This window comes from Sylvia atricapilla, chromosome 4 (assembly GCF_009819655.1).
Source record: "Sylvia atricapilla isolate bSylAtr1 chromosome 4, bSylAtr1.pri, whole genome shotgun sequence".
In the NCBI taxonomy this organism is placed as follows: Eukaryota; Metazoa; Chordata; class Aves; order Passeriformes; family Sylviidae; genus Sylvia; species Sylvia atricapilla.
Window position 1 is genome coordinate 6,797,310 of NC_089143.1, and position 6,706 is coordinate 6,804,015.

Consider the following 6,706-nt stretch of genomic DNA (forward strand, 5'->3'; position numbering starts at 1 on the left):
GGCCCCGCAGGCCGCCGGGGCGCCGGTAACGGCGGAGAGAGAGCTTTTGTCTGTCCCTGCCCGGCTCCGGCTCCGGGCACCGCACCCGCGGGGCTGCTCGCCGCTGGCTGACGACGTGTGGCCTGAATTTCCTAAAAGGAAAGGAGCTCTGTTGCAAAAAAAAAAAAAAAAAAAAAAAAAAAAAAAAAAAAAAAAAGTTTTTTTCTGAATCGAGACTATACTATGCGAAGGTTTAGTGGGCAACTCCTGAGCTGGAAGGTGGTGTAGACTTAGTGGTTGGGGTTGTGTTGGAATGAAAGACTAGGAGGTTGTGTGCTTGATTCCAGCTAATGCCTTGGAAATGGCAGCTTTAGCGGGTGCTTTCAGTTTATGAGAAATAAGGAAAAGTTGAGGAAAAAGAATGAAATTGTGTTTTTGATAGCGCAGTGTGTGCCTTGGCGTTTTCTTGTAAACAGGCAGTAAGTACTGTGGCTTGAGTTCACCGCATGCCGATGTGCCCGTGCTTGCCCGTGGAATGTACCGCTCCCTTGAAGCCTTTCGCAGAGCAAGCCATTGTTTGAGCTTGAATTGCTGCTTTCTGATGCCTCTACAAAAAAGGGTCCGTGCCTCAAGACAGATGGAAGGGTTTGAGATTGAAGTTCTGAAATTGGTAGAGAACTAGAAGAGGAACACTGTGAACATGTGAAGGGCCTAGGGCAAATGGACTAATGAAGGCTGTGGGGGAGATTGGACTCTTGAAACAGAACGAGTGGCTAGAACCAGAAACTATGTATAATGGGGTTCTTTTATTCACACCTCTCATTGTACAATAAATACATTTCTGATTTACATTAGATTGGAAGTTATTTGTGTTATCAGGCAATCTTTATCTCTGCTTGTCACCCAGGGCCATACTAATGAAACGTTCCCCAATACATGACCATCCATGATGCGTGTGATTAACTGGAAGGCAAAAGATTTTGGCCTCATCAGCTCAAAACAGTTGTTTTTGGGACAATAAACACGTTTATTAAGATAACTTATTTCATGCTTTTTTCCACTTATATTTCAGTCCATTCTAGGCAAAGAATACAATAGATTTTTAAAGCTTAAGCTTTCATAGGGTAGGACATGCTTATGAATTGCACCTCTCTAAACACGGAGCTTCAGTGAGGAGCAAATGGCAGTCTCCTTCATTGTAGAAAATAATGACTCTGAGCTGCTATTTTGCTTCTCTCTTGTAAAATTAATAGTAATCCATTCAGTTTTCTCACTTTACTGTTTACAAGTCTCTTAGACTTCAAATGGGGGAAAAAGTAATTAAAATCATGCAGCAAACTGATCAGTTTACCACCCATTCAAAACTCTTACCTAGTTCAGCCTGCTTGTGAGATATTTAAAGGTTTCCCCTGGCTATATACATCCGTGTATGGCTTGGTTGGCTTAGAACTTCAGTTGTATGGCCACGTGCAGCATAAATGGCAGAGCAAACCCACATCCTTGGCAGTTCATTCTCTGTACACAAGACCTGTTCTTGGAGTTCATTCATTGAAAGAGATGTTAACAAGGACACTCTTTCTGACCCTCTGGTCTATTTTTACAACTTCCTTTATACTCATGCTGTCTTTCATGCAACTATGAGAAATTCAGTTTACAATTGGTGATGGCATCACCAGGTCCTTCTGATAAACATAAAATGTTATTCTCATGCAAGGCTTAAAGCTAGATATTTAATCCCTTTCCTAAATACTATTTTCTCTACTTTCTGCTTTAACCATTATGCAATATGCCATTTTTTTGTTTATAAATCTATGCACTAGAATAGTTCTTAAGAGAAGAACTCTTGGGGATCTTGAACTGTTTTTTTTAACAACAAGCACAGTGGTGGTTTGGCACTTCAGCAGCTGTTTTATAATTGCTGTTCTGTGTTGTTTTAAACACAAACCAACAGATATTTGTAATAGCATAAAGTTATATATTTTTGGGCCACCTTAGGAGTCAAAATTTTTTTAGAAGCATTACAACTCATGTATCTATGTCTCTAACCTTTTTATCTTTTCTGACTTAGTATCATGTCAGAATGAAGAATATATTTGAGATTCAAAGTACTGCAGTACAAAAACTTGATAGTTAACGTTTAGAAATTGTAAGTTATTTCTTGTGAAGGAGATGCCTTGAAGGAAAAATGAAAACTTTCAAATGATGAAGTTCTCTGAAAACGAACTGATCACTTATGTGAGCAAGTTGGAAGGTTTGAAAGTCACATGGTTTCTAATTGCAGTACTTTGCAAAACAAAGTGGTGAATATTCAGAACTCTTGAAGGTGGAGCTCAAAGAATTATTAGGGTGAGCTCTCTGCAGTCTGTCAAGTAGTTTAAGAGTTTTATCTTTCTGATAAATTCTTTTTCATCCACTTGTTAGCAGTCAGTGACAGGTTTTATACAACTCCACTGCAAAATGAAGAGGTGGCCTACAAATAAGTAAAGTTTTACAACACTGTGTAAGACATAACTAAAACCATTAGATGTTTAAAAGAATTGGGGTAAACGCTGATCTGGTCAGGAAAGTCTCCAAAACAAGTACTGGAAGTGTATGTGCTCAAGTACATAGAACAACGTGAATGGTGATTTTACTTATTTTTTTCCTGTTGTTTTTTGCTTAGTGCTCTGGACAATACAGTAAAATGCAACAGCTGAGAGGATCTGCTGGCTGCCAAGAGTTAACAGGACTGTATTTGGAAAAATCTCTCCCTAATGAGGAAATAACAGTGCCTCATACCAAAAAAAAAAAAAAAAAAAAAAAAAAAAAAAAAAAAAAAAAAAAAGCATTGTTGTAACTACTACAACTGGTGGCAAACAAAGAATCAGTTATTTGCCTGAAGCATTATGGCACATCAGCAAGAACCAAGAGTGGGTGTCTTTGTGGAGCTGATAGTCAAAGCCTCAGTTAGTAAGGACTTTACCCACATAGATAATGATTGCTATTAATATTAACTCCTACTATAATATATTTTGAAAATTGCTTTACATAGAAGTAATCCTTAGACCTATTTTGTAAAGCTGGCAGGTAAAGGAGCATTTGGGTTCTGAAAGTGATTGTACATCCTGTAAAGCTCAGGTCCTCAGGGTTAAATACCAGTAATCTGATTTTCATTGATGGTGACATTCTGGTGCTCTTGCCTCAGTTACATGCATTTATTGGGAAGATCACTGAGCCCCTAACTCAGAATAACTTCAAAATCAGAAGCTACTTGTGACATACTTTGCTTCAATCGTCTGAAATGATGCACAACACCAGTAGCAATGAATCCTGTTTTTCTTGTTAGGTGCTCTATCACCCACATTTGTGGTAAGAATTTTGTGCATTACTTTTTCCTGTATTTTAACAGTTTCTACAACTGTAAAAAGTACTGCACAAAATTCTTAAATCAGGGAAGAGTTAACCTCAGCTACCAGGATACCTTTATTTTTTTTTCCTCAACTGCTTTCTTTTCCTACTGGTTTCTGCAAGTTGATGTACATCATCTGTCTTAAGGGTTCTTGCAGCACATGGACATAAGTAGTTGAGCATGGAGGGGCTTTTACTCCAAATAAACTACAATCATACAAAGTGTGGTACAGAACTTTGAACTTCTTCTCATATGAATTGTTACAACTGTTGTGCTGGTGCATTTGTTCTCTGTACTTTCCACTCAGTTCTGGTTTTGTTGGAAATGCTTATTATAATACAGTACTTGCATGACAGGCTTCTGTTTAACAGTGGGAAAATGTTGACTTCAAGATTCTTTCTAATACTGTTTTGCAAATGTTGTGTTATTTTATCACACTTTACATGTATTTATTTTTCTTTCTTTCCCCCTCCCGCCCTGTTTTTTTCCAAAGCCTGGAAGCTTTGAGGCGCTTTTACAGAGAATATAGTTACTTTCTAACCAGTTAAACTGTTGATGTTGGCACTGTTTCTATTAACGTTGGCTCCCAGATCTTTGCTTTGTTTAGAAATACATAGTTACTTCCAACCACCAGACCTGTTGTATTAGTGAAGTCCTGGCCAGTCCCAGTAGCAGCTCAGTTTTCCGAGGATGATATTGTGAATGATCTTCTTACTCCGCCTCGCTGCCAGTGCATGGCGATAAACCTTGGCGCCTGTGGGAAGTACATGGAATCAGAGCGAATATGCAATGGCCAGAGCAGTGCAAGTGCTTTCTGTGCCGTGCAGGGGCGGCGGCCTGCCCTGCCCTGCCCTGCCCTGCCCTGCCCTGCCCTGCCCCGCAGGCTCCCAGGAGCCGGGCTGCTGCTGCGGGGGAAGCCCGGCGCTTCGCGTGGGTAGAACAACGCCAGTAATTCCTGGCAAAAAGGCGGTATCTCAGCATTTGTGCAGCTGGCCGAGACACAAATATTTGCCCCTATTCGCCTGGGGGAAGGGCGGATTTTCCGACCGCTTCCTACAGGAGAAAGGAGCGCCCTGACACGGCGCGGCGGGACCTCTGCGGGGCCTCATCGCCTCACCAGCCGGGACGCCTCCTCGATGTTTCCCGGCCACGCTGCTGCGTGCCCAGAAAGCCGTTTGATTCCCGGCTACCTTGATGACACCGGCCTCCTTAAAGGCAGCGGTCGGTCCTGCTGTCTCCGGGGGCACGGCGGGTTCCCGGGGCCGCCCTCCCCGCCGGGCTGGCGCGGTGCGGAGCCGCCGGGGGCCGGGGCGCTGCTCGGGGAGAGCGGCGGCCGGAGCGCTCCGGGGGCGGGACCGGCCGCCGCTCGGCCTATCACAGCCACGGGAAGCGGGCGGGCACCGCCAATCGGGGGGTCGGCTCGCCCCTCGCCGCCTCACGATTGGCCAAAGCTTGGAGAGGCGGTGCCTCGGGGGCGGGCCGGACGCTCGGCAGCCAACGGGGAGAGAGCGCGGGGGCGGGGCCGTGTGAGTGCCGCGCGCCTGCCCCAGTGAGCGCCGGGGCGGGGCGGGGCGGCGCGTGCCAATGGGGTGGCGGGGGGGGGCCGGGAGCGCCGCGCCGGGACGTCGAGGTGCCGGAGGGGAGAGGCGGCGTCGGGATAAAGCTGGCGGGGGATGCCGGTGGCGCGCCTCGCTCACCGGCTCCCACCAGCGTCGCTCTGAAGTGTGGGGGGGACCACAGCCGCGCTGAGGAAGGCGGCGGCGCCCGGGGCTGCGGCAGCTTCCACCGGCGGGAGAGGTGAGGCGGCGGTGGAGCCGGTATCCGGTCGTGGCTGATCGGAGGGAGCAGGGGGCGCCTCGCCCCGACGGGAAGGGAGCCCGCGGGTTGTGCCGCGCGGCCTCTGGCGCCGGCCCGGCCCTCGCCGCTTTGTTTACGGCGGGGCGGGGAGGGACGGGAGGGAGGGCAGCGTGCGGCCGGGCGGCCCTGCCCGCGGGGGCACGAGGAGGGCGGAGACGGAGCCGGGGTCGGCGGTGCTGCGTGCGCTCGGCCGGCCCTCAGCCGCGCTCTGGACCTCCTGCCCCGGGCAGCCGCAGTCTCCCCGATCCTCTCCTTCCGCCCCTTGCTACCCGGCCGCGGCCCCGCCCGTGCGCTCAGCCTCCTCAGCCGGCGGCCCCCGGAGCCCCGCGGTGGAGCGCCGCTCCTCAGCCCCGCGGGCCGACCGGAAAGCGCCGCCCGGCCCGCCCCGCTCCCGCAGCCGTCCGGCCCCGGGACACTGAGGCCGCCGGGCAGCCGCCGCCGCGGGGGCCGGCGGCGCTGGGAGCGGGCCAGGCCGGCCGGGAATGGCGGGACGGAGCGGGGAGGGTGGCACGGAGCCGGGCTTTGTTCCCGGCCCCGCCCCGCCCGGGGGTGTCCGGGGGCTCCGGCGGAGAAACGCGCGTCCCGGCTCCTGGCGGGGAGGGCGGTGCGGGCGAGCGGCGACGCCCCCGGCGGCCCGTGCCGCCCTCGGCGCAGCCGGCCCCGCTCCCCGCCTGCCGGAGAACTTGGGAGACTTGAGCGGAGAGCGAGGAGCCCGTGTGCGCCCTTCGCTTGGAGCGCAGCGCCTCGCTGATGGAGCCGCTCCGAGGTGCTTTTAGGAGCAAGTTTGGCTTCCGCAGTTTTTACGGCCTCAGATAGGCGTGCTTGTGTGGCTGTAAGTATTGTAGGGGTTTAATTAGTTTTCCGCTCTTGCACTTGCACGTGTTATGTTTCTAGTATTTTGGTAATGTGATAGTTTTTGTGGCTCAGTGGGCAGTTCAGTTTGTGTCTTGACCAGAAATCACTGTCTGACAATCGGGGTAGCACCAGCTAAGACATCCTGAGGAATCAGATGGAAAGCATAGAAAACCTCTGAGAACCCAACAAATCTCAAATATTTTGGTGGTCGCTCTTACTCTTAGAGGGAGTTGCAAAAGCAATTTGCTAATACAATCTTGAAGAATAATAAGGCGATCTGGAGACGAGGCAGCAAGAGTGTAACCTGGACTTCCATCAGAATTACAAATCTCAAATGGACATTAGGGAAGACATACGCTAAACCAGAAAACAAGTTCTTTACTCCTTTGTGCACTGTCTCTCCCCCTGCTGCAGACTTCATGGAGTATATAGAGTACTTCGAGAAAGAAGGTGATTTGCTGGTTGAAGGTTGAGCAAAGAGTGAAATTAACTGTAGTTTCTTAAGAAGTATTTCCTCAGCGTGTCATTTCCTCTGTAGGCTGTTTCGGTGGCTTTGCGTCTGTGTTCCTGTCATGCTGAGGCTATGTGCCGAATGCTTCAGAATCTTTGTGGAAGATCGTACCAAGT

The 6,706-nt window shown here is 49.5% G+C and overlaps 1 long non-coding RNA gene across 4 annotated transcripts; it reads right to left on the minus strand.

The window, feature by feature from the left end:
* Positions 1 to 230: 230 nt before the first annotated feature.
* Positions 231 to 4,675, minus strand: LOC136360074 (uncharacterized). 4 transcript variants are annotated; one of them, XR_010743408.1, is made up of 4 exons: positions 4,558 to 4,675; positions 4,004 to 4,121; positions 1,351 to 1,512; positions 231 to 586 (listed from the first exon to the last, which is right to left on the minus strand). It is a non-coding gene; the product is annotated as an uncharacterized lncRNA (long non-coding RNA). The 4 variants fall into 4 exon arrangements; XR_010743406.1 differs by having other exon boundaries at positions 231 to 657; XR_010743407.1 differs by lacking the exon at positions 231 to 586 and having other exon boundaries at positions 809 to 1,507.
* Positions 4,676 to 6,706: the final 2,031 nt, after the last annotated feature.